Raw genomic sequence first — 11,811 nt, 5'->3', positions numbered from 1 at the left:
TTTTTTGGAGACAGAGTCTCGTTCTGTCACGCAGGCTGGAGTGTAGTGGCACAAACTCGGCTCACTGCAAGCTCTGCCTCCTGGGTTCATGCCATTCTCCTGCCTCAGCCTCCTGAGTAGCTGGGACTACAGGCGCCCACTCCCATGCCTGGCTAATTTTTTGTATTTTTAGTAGAGATGGGGTTTCACCATGTTAGCTAGGCTGGTCTCGATCTCCTGACGTCGTGATCTGCCCACCTCGGCCTCCCAAAGTGCTGGGATTACAGGCGTGAGCCACCGCGCCCAGCCTATGGGAAGTGTATTTGTTAAGATATCCAAGACTTGGTCCCAGTATGGATTTTGATTTGCTCATGGTACCTAAGTGTCTGTTCTTATCTTAGCCATTCATTCTGTTGGTGTTTTGTTTTGGTGTTCGTTTGTTTGATTTTTGCCACTATTAACAAGAAATAATCCCTTGGAAATCTCAAAATAGACCCCCTATGATTGTTGCATGGTTGTAACATTTTTATGTACAAGATACTGTAAGTCGTTTAATTGGTTATAAATGCTATGAGAGAGGTCTGATAGAGAGATGAGTGGACTGCAGAGTGTAGTGAAAAGAGTACTAGTTCTGGCCCTAGTCCTGACTAGTTTTATGAGTTTTGGCAAGAATTTTTACCGCACAGAGTTTTCTTATTTGTAAAAGGAGATTAGAGTGGATGTTCCCTTAGAGTGCATTTGCATTCTCACAAAGTTGAGTCTACCTGGCGTGGAAGTAATTACAGTGAACATGGAGAAGTGTGTAACTCTTTTTGGACAACACAGAGGGCATTTGTTAGGTACATAGTGTAAAACTTAAAAATGTCTGATCCCATAAGTAAGTTTGTTTTTTGTCCCTAACCAAAGAAAAAGGTGGGCCGGGGTAGGTGGGGAGATGGTAATAAAGACACCTACAGGGCATACTTAAAGAAACCTCGTAAGACATTTAATGAATCATTACAGCACACTGATATCTAACATAAAAAACTGCTTTGAATAGCTTTTCATTCATTCAAATATTTGAGTGATAGTGTGTGTCATAAGAGGCACACTAATGACTTTGGGGCTACAAAAAATAGATCATAATTTTCACTTAAAATTGCTTCATTCATGTTCTCTTTCCATTCTCATCAGAAGTAGTAGTTTTAAAAAGAGAATATATGAAAAAAATAAAAGAATTGTCAGGCTAGGCGCTGTGACTTACACCTGTAATCTCAGCACTTTGGGAGGCCGAGGCGGGCACATCACCTGAGGTCGGGAGTTGGAGACCAGCCTGACCAACATGGAGAAACCCTATCTCTACTAAAAATACAAAATTAGCTGGGCATGGTGGCACGTGCCTGTAATCCCAGCCACTTGGGAGGCGGAGGCAGGAGAATTGCTTGAACCTGGGAGGCAGGTTGTAGTGAGTCAAGATTACACTGCTGCACTCCAGCCTGGGCAACAAGAGCAAAACTCCGTCTCAAAAAAAAAAAAAAAAAAGATTTGTCATAAACAGGTAGATAGTAGGAAGTAATGATTTTCCCCAGTGGACTGAATATATGGTCCTGATGTGAACTAAGCTATTCAAGAATGTCTGTTGTACAAATTGTTGTATACTGATGTTTTATAGGTTCATCAAGGATTGCTTTGGAGGATTTATTAGAGAATTAGACATTTAGGTCTGGTAAAGTGCTTGTTGAACAAGGTTAAAACATTTCCTGCTACCTTGTTTCAGAATGCATTCTGCTATATTGTGTTACTGGAACATTTGCTGTCCTGCTATTTTAATTTTATTTCAGATATTTTTGTCCCTTATTCAGTCGCTGTCATTTTTAAGTGTATAGATTTTTACTTAGGTGTTTCCTCGTAGGCCTCTTGAGCAACTTTTCCTTTATAGCAGAAAGTTTACCTATTAGAAAACTGTGATAATTTAGAGAGAAGTTAGGTCATCTGCAACTGATCCTGCCTGTGGTTATAGAAGTTAGTTGATTTGCATTTTCTGGGAAATTTTTCATAACAGATAATTCTTTATTTGCCAGACTCAGAACAAATCCTACCAGTAAATGAGATAAGTTCATCTTTTCAGTTTAGACTCCAGGCCTTTTCCTGTGCTTATGTTTTATATACTGAAAAGTTCTTTGCTTATGGAAGTTGATTTATTTGCCTGTTTTTTGTTTTTTGTTTTTTGTTTTTACATCTTTAAAACAATTTTACCTTTAAACTGAATTTGAAAAAAAAAATGCAGTGCATTCCTGCAAGCAGTGCTTATAATTGTGGTTATGATCACCAGTAATTAGAATTTCCTAATCTGCCTTTAATTGTGCCATTCTGGCCTCTAGAACTGAGGCCAACTGTATAGTTCATTTCTGTATTTATTTGGATATTTATTAAGTGTTGACTGTAGGTCTAGCTGGGTGCTTGGACAGAGTGATCAAATGTAATATACAGAATAATATGCAATTTCTGCCATATAGGTATCAAATTTGGGAGGTAAGATCTACACAGAAGTACTATATGTGATGCGTCAAATGAGTATTATCAGTAAAAGGAATTCAGTAGGACAATGAAGGACGTTTTGCTTTTGAGTTCTCTGGAAAGATTTCATTGAGATGATGAGACTTGATCTGGGCTTGAAGGAATGGGAGTAAATTTTTAGTAAGTAGGATGAAAATATTGGCTTAATCAAGAGCAAAGGCATGGAGATGTGATGGGTATGTTCTATTGGGGGAAAAGAATTAAATGGCAACACCAAATTTGTGTTAGACTCGTAGTGGGAAATAGTGGGAAAGCCTTGTAGGGGGAGTGGTGGCATGGGGGTGCTTGCATGCATTCAGTAATGCAAAAGAGGGCCAACAGCCAGGGTGCTGTGGCAGAAAGCTCAAAGCTTAGGATTCAGAAGAGCTGAGTTCTGGCACTTTTGATGTCTTTCCACTTAGATCTATATTCTCTTTAAGTGAGCAGTTTAAACTGAGAGAGAATGTAGGTTCCTTATACTTAATATTCTTTAGTTCCATTATCAAAGACAGGGAATGACAGCTTCTGTTTTGTATTACCTGAAGAGCTTTGTATGGCCTGGTGTACTAGATGGAGGTTGCTTGCTGTAAAAATCTCCTGAACGCATTCCTCTGTCACTGATTCATTCCATTGTTTGTCATATTCATTGCATTTCTACCTAGGAAAGTGTTAAGCCTATTGATTATTTCCTTCTAGAAATTATTTAAATTAGTCAAATTACCTAATTGAGATCAGATGGAGAGTGGAGCTTTGTTTTAGGGACAGTATGAAGGAATGGTTTTGATTTTGGGGAAACTAGGAGTGCTGGCTTTGGGTAGAGAACATTTATAGCCAATGAGGTTGATGACATAGGAGGGAGGTTGATGACATCTAGGGGAGGGGCAGAATATTTGTATTATTATAAAGGTTAAAATAGAGCCATCCAAACATCTGGTATCTCTTCTGTCTCTAGTGTAGTCCCTGGTTACCTTTCTTTCTTTTTGGATATAGTGATTGAGAGGATAGGTTCTTCTGTGTGATTTTTACTGGTGTCTTTATTTTGTTTATGATTATTGGGAACTCTCATAACTAATCAAGTTGCATTTAGATGACTTGTTTGCAGTTTTAGAATAATGATTTGATATGTAAATCTCATAATTGGGCCTTCATCTTCTGTCATGCCTAACAGATCTGACTTGATGGTTGGAGTAATTTTTCTACCACCAAAAAAAAACAAAAATCTCACCTGTATTTTTCCTGCCAATTGGTATATTCACCAGTCTCAGGTTTAGGATCAGCCCCTTTTTGTTTGTGGTTGATTTCTAGGAGGAAACAGTGTACAAATACTGAGTTAAAAGTAGGATTGGGCCACTGGAGATACAAAGAAAAATCTTTTTGCCTTAGTCATCAACAATGGAAAAGCATTTGGTAAAGTAACTTTGATGCAGCAGTATGTGTCATTGAGTAGTTACAGAAAGTTTTTCTTAGGAGTCTGGATTTTATTATTAAAGAATGTCACAGAGGCTAAATGGGTTGGCTCACGCCTGTAATCCCAGCACTTTGGGAGACTGAGGCGGGCGGATCACCTGAGGTCAGGAGTTCAAGACGAACCTGGCCAATGTGGCAAAACTCCATCTCTACTAAAAATACAAAAATTAGCTGGGTGTGGTGGTGCGCACCTGTAATCCAAGCTACTCAGGAGGCTGAGGCAAGAGAATCACTTGAACCCAGGGGGTGGAGGTTGCAGTGAGCCAAGGTTGCACTACTTCACTCCAACCTGGTAAAAGAGTGAAACTCCGTCTCAGGGGAAAAAAAAAAAAAAAAAGAATGTTGTTTTAGAACTGTACTTTTTATTTTTAGAGACAGAGTCTTACCCTGTTGCCCGGGCTGTAGTGCAGTGGTGGGATCATAGTTCACTGCAGCCTCAAACTCCTGGTCAAGAACTGTACTGTTTTAAGAATTTACAAAGAATAAGAGTTGTCTGTAAAGTGAAGAGGGGAAAATTTCAATAAATGATAGCCACTGTTTACTGAGTACCTACTATGTTGCAGGCATTATATATACATTATAATCTTTAATTCTCACCAAATTTCTGATGTGTAAGTAGTAGTATCCGTGTTTACAGGGAAGAAGTCAGGTCTGGAGGGCTGAAGTGCCTTCCCTGGGTCACCTAGTCTGTATGTAATAGAAACAGGATTTTTACCAGTTCTGTTGGGCCTCAAATTTCTGTATTTTCACCAGACTATTAAGGACAATAAGGAGATTGGCATGTAAATAAACACAAGGCCATGTGTTGCATTGAAGTATCGGAAGTATTGTCCAGGTATGGAAGAGATACAAAGGGAGGGAATGATCGAGTAGACCTTGGGGTGGAGCACTTAGAGAAAGATTCCTGGAGCAAGATGATACCTTGGCGCAGGATATTGGTAACCATCTAGAAGTTCTTTAGGGTAGAAGAGAAGGATTAATGACACTGGTGATTCATTGTCTGTATATGTTTTCTTCTCTGTTTAAAAAGAGCAGAATGATCTGGTTCATCTCTGCTGTTGACTCTCTTCATCACAGTCTCTTGACCTTTTATACAATCCAAGATGATCCTGCTGTTCCCATCCCAGTTTTTGTTAGTTTGATCATTTTCACACTGTTTACATTTGTAATATTTACTTCTGTTTTGTAGAGATAATTCCTATAGTTATTTACACATATTTCTATTATTAAATAGAATCATGTGTGTGTGTACTACTTGTGTGTCCGTGAGTTTATATATTTATTTAACCACGGATTATCTATTCCGGAATTCTTTGTTTTGATTCATCTGTTGGTTGAGTCCTGAGTCTGAATATTTAAAGATAATACGTTTCTTGAGTCCCATTTTTTTTCCTTCTAAGAATTCTGAAGACCCCTCTGCCATGTGTCCCAAATAATTATCTATGTATGTTATATATGTAGATCTCTATAAGATCTTTCTATATATACATAGAGAAATTTCTCTCTATATATGATAATTTATAGATACATAAATTTATAAATAAATCTACTCAGATATGTAGAAAGATAACTATAGAGAGAGATGAATCAAGGATGAATCAAAGAATTTAGAAATGGACAGACTGTGGTTAAATAAATATGTAAATAACATACTTGTAGTACACACATGCATACTATGTATATCTATACAGTTTTAAGAGTACTTTACATAGATGTTTAACTTAGGATTTTTGACTTTATAATGGTGTGGAGGTGATACGCATTCTGTAGAAACTATACTGTAAATTTCAATCTTTTTCAGGGCTAGCAATATACATAACGGAACTCGGTGGTGCTGAGCCAAATATCTCACGTAATTTATTGAATACTGTATTGAAAGTGTTCTGAGCACATTTAAGGTAGGCTAGCCTAAGCTACAATGTTTGGTAGTTTAGGTGTATGCATTTTCAACTTAAGATATTTTCAATTTACCATCCTAAGTCAAGGAGCATTTGTATATTGAGGATATTGTCCTTTTGTTTTTGATATACATTGCAAATATGTTAGATTTATTATTTGTCTTTTGAATTTGCTTCTGATGTGTTTAACCATGATACATTTCTTTCTTTTGTTGCATAATGCCTTAGAGATGCCCTAAAAAACTGATTGGAAGCTTTATGTGCAAAGATAGGGCTTATTAATAGGCAAGGATTTTGATGTATCATTCTGTGGGACCTTTTGATTTAAGAGAAAAATCTACCAATTTCTCAGTAGAGTTGGAGGCTATGGAGTGGGGCCTTTTTCAGTTTGTAGTTTTTTATTCTGTTTTCTTCCCTGCCCATTGCCGTGCCTGGTATTCTCAATTCTGAATATTCTTTGTTGTTGTTGTTTTCCCCACAGTAAATCTCCATTCTCATGCTCTAGTAGAGGTGTGGTATTTGCTTGGCTGTAATGGACTGGGGACTTGGGGATCTGTTTTTTTATTCAGTCTTTCAGTCAGTCTAGATTTTGGCCTCATGTATCACTACTGTCTTGGGAAGTCATGGAGCTCCAGATGCCTGAGTCCTGTGGGAATTATTTAATGAGAATTGGCTTACTTGTGCAGACACTCAGGATCTGTGTTTGCTCAGTGCGATTGATGCTTTCATCTATTTTTTTTTTTTCCTCATTTGCTGCTGACTTCTTTCAAGTTCTTCTTTAACTCATTTTTATTAAATTTTATTTATATTCATTTTAGTAGGTTTATGGAGGGGAGAAGAGAGAAACATGGTTAGTTCACTGTATTTAACTAGAAATCCCAGGTGGTTCTTTGTATGTACTATTTTTCTCCTTAGGCTCTACTTTGTAGGCAGTTGGATGGCTCTCAAGTGAGGCTTTTTAGGTTCACAATATTGCACTTTTGTTTAAGTTTGCCAGTACTCAGATGATTCTGATGATTCAAATCAGTTGCCTCTTGCCCTCTTTTATGCTAAGTTTAACTTCAGGGAAGCAGATTTTTCAAGTTTCAAGGCAGGAATTCGTTAGTTGATGCCTAAAATCTGGTTGCAGTTTTAGGATCTCTTTGTTTTCTCCCCATAGTTGATCAGTTTCATTGTATTCGTTGTAGCCTGTGTTTGGCCATTATAGTTTTTTTGCAGTTTCATTTTTAGGGGTGTCTAATCTTTTGGCTTCCTTGGGCCACATTTTTTATAGTTTCATTTTCAGGGGTATCTAATCGTTTGGCTTCCGTGGGCCACACATAAAGTACACTAACAATAGATGATCAGCTAAAAAAAAAAATTCACAAAAAAATCTCATAATGTTTTAAGAAAGTTTACAAATTTGTGTTGGGCCACATTCGGCCATGCGTTGGACAAGCTTGTTTTAATCGAATCCTCTTTGCTGTTTTTTTTCTTTCTCTTTTTGGTGGTTTTCAAGAAGTTGAAGTAAACATACCTTTATTCCTTTCTTTTAAAATGCATGTAATACAGTTTGAGAAACATTGTCCAAAATCATATATTTCATTTAGGAAATTGAATACCTGGAGGATTAGCTGTGCTAAAATCTTTTTCCCAATCCTTATAAAGTTTGGCATGAGGTATAATTCTAGCCTCACTTATTTGGTTGCAGTGAGTTTCACATCAGAGTGAAGGGAGGACAGTTCCTGTGAGAACACATGTGCTGGAACTAGAGAGCTGCCAAAACGTCTCTTTCACCACCTGTCTTAGTTGTCTCTCTCAGTGCTTCCGCTCCTGTCTACACTCTAGCTCCATCGTCTTCATGTGGCCTTCTTTCCTGTGCTTGCCTATAGTTTCTGTTCTCTTGTAAGTTCAGCTTACACCTGAGCCGTCATGGACACCCCTGTCTCTCTTTTACTTACTTTTGACCTTTCTGCTTAAGCTCTTCACTGCTGGCCAATATAGTTTCTCACTGTTTTTTAATCATATTTCCAAGAAAAAAAAATGATTGGCCTATGCCATCTTTTTGTTCCACTTCTGATTTGTGCCTAGCCACACTATTAATTGGCTCTCTGGGTTCAGGTTTCCAGACACCTTAAGGGTGTCAGGGGAGGGAGCAGTAGGACAGCAGCGGAACATGGTATATCTGAGGACTGTCTTAGCAGAAAGAAGGCAGGGATGGGACATTTACCTTGGTAAGTGAGGGGGCAGAGCAGAGCTAAATACATCAAATAGTCCCTTTTTTATTATGCTAATTTATTTTGAATGGAGTGCTTCAGGCAAATACTTGGTAGTGCAGATGAATAATGTAGGAAACTAGCTAATTTTTAAGTGTCAAAAATTGACTGCAAAAACCTGCACCCCGATCTGACGCTAGTTTCTGTTTTCATTATGACGTTAGTGCCATGGTATGGCAGAAAGACCATTAAAGTAGAAGTCAGGAGTCTTAGATTCTAGACCTGTTTTTGCTGTTCTGAAAGGCTTCACATTCTGCATCAGATAAATTTTTAAAGTTATTGAGGTAGAATAGTGTCTAAGGTACTATTTAACTATAAAACTTGTGACTCACAGTATACTATACCAACTTGGTAAAGGTAATTTCCACAAGAGTAGTAAGATTACAAAGCTTTAATAACATGAAATCATGAGTACAGGTTAATATAAAAAATTAAAAATGGGCCAGGCGTGGTGGCTCAAGCCTGTAATCCCAGCACTTTGGGAGGCTGAGGTGGACGGATCATGAGGTCAGGAGATCGAGACCATCCTGGCAAACACGGTGAAACCCCATCTCTGCTAAAAATACAAAAATACTAGCCGGGCATGATGGCGGGCACCTGTAGTCCCAGCTGCTCAGGAGGCTGAGGCAGGAGAATGGCGTGAGCCTGGGAGGCAGAGGTTGCAGTGAGCTGAGATCGCGCCACTGCACTCCAGCCTGGGCGACCGAGCGAGACTCTGTCTCCAAAAAAAAAAAAAAAAAAATTAATGAGAAAAACTGGGCCAGTACATTAGAGAGAGATATAGGAGTTTGTAGTGGACTGCGTCCCTCTCATTTGAACTTGTTTTATTTGATTAGGAGATCATCTTCATAAACTGATACAAAAGTCAGATATTATAATCACAAAATTTTCCCCATTTGAGTTGCACGTAAATAGTGTAATGCAGTAAGTGTAATATTGAAGTTTCAAATGCTTTTTGATCTTCCATGCTTTTTAAAAGCCATACTTGGATATTCAGAATAGTTAAGTAACTTGAGTTTCTTTTGTTTTTTAGGATTTAAGTGCCCTGTATGCTCAAAATTTGTACCCTCAGATGAAATGGATTTGCATCTTGTAATGTGTTTAACAAAGCCAAGAATAACCTATAATGGTAAGTCCAATGCTTTAAAATAGTATTTTTAGTTAGAATTACCTTGCATTTTATGAATTTCGTGTTTCAAGTTTAATTTAAAAGGAGGAAACGACCTTGTTTTCTCTCTGTTTTTACTAGTACATTAATGCAGTGGTTCTCAAATTCTGTGATCTGAAGACTTCTTTACACTTCAAAAAATTATTGAGGACTTCAAAGAGTTTTTCTTTACGTGGGTTATATCAATATTTGTCATATTAGAAATTAAAACAATTTAGAATTTTAAATTTATTTTGTTAAACGTAAATATAATTATGTTGACAGCGTTTAAATGAAAAGTAAATTTTCTAAGACAAAATAGTGACAAGAGTGGCATTTTCTGTATTTTTAACAAACTCTTTAATATCTGGCTTGATGACAAGGAATTCTCATATCTGCTTTTTCATTCAGTTTATTGTGATATGGCACATCTTGTGTCCTCTGGAAAACTCTACTGCTATGCTGGAGAGAATGGGAATGAAAAAGGCAGATACAGCCAGGCACGGTGGCTCACACCTGTAATTCCAGCACTTTGGGAGGCAGAGGCAGGCAGATCACCTGAGGTCCAGAGTTCAGACCAGCCTGGCCAACATGGTGAAACCCCATCTCTACTGAAAAAAAAAAAAAAAGCAATGTAGCAGACGCCTATACCAGTTACTCGGGAGGCTGAGGCAGGATAATTGCTTGAGCCCAGGAGGTGGAGGTTGTAGTGAGCCGAGATTGCGCCACTGCACTCCAGCCTTGGAGACAGAGTGACACTCTGTCTTAAAAAAAAAAAAAAAAAAAAAGCCAGATGCTGTCTTAGTGTTACCATGAAAATCGTTTTTACTTTGTTGATCTAAAAGGATTTCAAAGGCTCTTCCACTTCTCCTACTCTACAAGATTCTTTGGACCACACCTTGAGAGCTGCTGCATTGAAATAAAATCTTTTGGGTTAAGCCTAAGTAAAATGTAATGTTCATAATGGCCATTTTCAAAAAAAAGTAAGTAAGCATGGTTGAAATTGCAACTTTTTTCTTTTTGTTTAAGAGTAAAGAGTAAACGAAGGGAACATATTTAGGAGTAGGGAGGATAAAAGTTTATTCAATAGTAAATAGATGCCTAATGGGAGAAAAAGTCAGTAAGAGAATCCCAAAACTCTACCTATGCTGTGCATATGTGTCTCTGTCTTTCCTCCCGTAGACAAATTCAATCTGTGAGCTCTGGAGCTAACTGGTGTTTTTGTTAGGTCTGGTGTTTCAGACTGCTCCGTTCTTTCCTGACCAAAATCTCTAGATATTCCAAAACCTAGGGAATATTTTAAATGTAGCCTTGGCATACTTTGGAATAGACTTGGGGGAAAAAAAATCAAGGAGTTCTGTCCTAACTAATGAATAGAATAAGATAAAGGAAAAATGAAAGTTTTTTTCAAAATTTTATGAAGAAACAGACTTCAAAAGCTTAAGAGAAATTTCATTTTTTTAAAATGTAAATTTTGGCCTGAAATGTGTAGAAAGGGTACCAATAAACACTATAGCCAATTGAAAGATTGGCTAAAATCAACAAATATTTTAAGCATTGATTATTTGTGAGGTACTATGTTAGGAATTACAGGTATAGCAGTGAATGAAAAGAAGTGGAGCTTACAGCCTACTAATAGTAATAGTCACTGATTTCTTTGAGCTAAGAATTAATTGGTTAAATAAAAGTAGTCTATGAAAAATTTAGTAAACATAGCAACACTTATCTGAGATTTCTCCTCAGGTAACCAAAACGTTGGGAGGGATAGAATTTAACATTGAAATGAGCATATTACTTTTGATAGTGTTTTGTAAGTTGATTTAGGAATCAGTCTCTCAATTCTTCCCTCTCCTTCACTTTTTCTAGTATGGTGGTGCTTCAGCCACCCTATTATAGGGTTGACAGTAGGGCACTTTTTCCCATTCATTTGCTGATGAAATGTGAAAGTGGTTTTTAGCAATTACTTGGCATAGTAAATGTATCTGTTGATTATATCCTAACCTTTTTGCATTATGAAATTGAATTGGCTACTTTGCATTATCTCCTTCAAGTTTGGTTATTTAAGAAATAGAAAGTGTTCTCATTCAAAATTTGAGACTAAAAGTATTTGGGTTTGTTTTTCATACTTGCTCCACTATCTTCTTATACTCTATAATTGTTTATGTTTAATACGAGTGCCTTTAAATATACATAAATCTTAAGACTCTGACTTTCAATTTGAAAATCACAAATATGTTTGACCATATAATGATATATTTACAAACAGTCTTAGTATTCTGTACATTTCCTTTTTGTGTAATATACCTAGAATACAGTCTTCTTGGGTATTGTGATATTTAACAATTTTTTTAACTTTTAAGTTCAGGGGTACATGTGCAGGTTTGTTATATAGGTAAACTTGTGTGACGGGGGTTTGTTCTAGAGGTATTTTGTCACTCAGGTATTAAGCCTAGTACTCATTAGTTATTTTATTCTGATCCTCTCCCTCCTACTCTCCACCCTCTGGTAGGCCCCAGTGTGTATTGTTCCC

General features: G+C 37.3%; 1 pseudogene across 1 annotated transcript in view; it reads left to right on the top strand.

Moving 5' to 3' along the window:
* LOC105533700 overlaps positions 1–11,811 on the top strand; it is a 93,586-nt pseudogene that overhangs the window by 33,806 nt on the left and 47,969 nt on the right. Inside the window, exon 2 of the transcript XR_001005154.1 lies at positions 9,168–9,263. The product of XR_001005154.1 is annotated as a 26S protease regulatory subunit 8-like (transcript). The remainder of the gene's footprint in view (positions 1–9,167; positions 9,264–11,811) is intronic.

Source organism: Mandrillus leucophaeus, unplaced genomic scaffold (assembly GCF_000951045.1).
Source record: "Mandrillus leucophaeus isolate KB7577 unplaced genomic scaffold, Mleu.le_1.0 Scaffold128, whole genome shotgun sequence".
NCBI classification, from domain to species: Eukaryota; Metazoa; Chordata; class Mammalia; order Primates; family Cercopithecidae; genus Mandrillus; species Mandrillus leucophaeus.
Note: the sequence above shows the minus strand (reverse complement) of the source record. Positions and strands in the feature narration are given on the sequence as shown.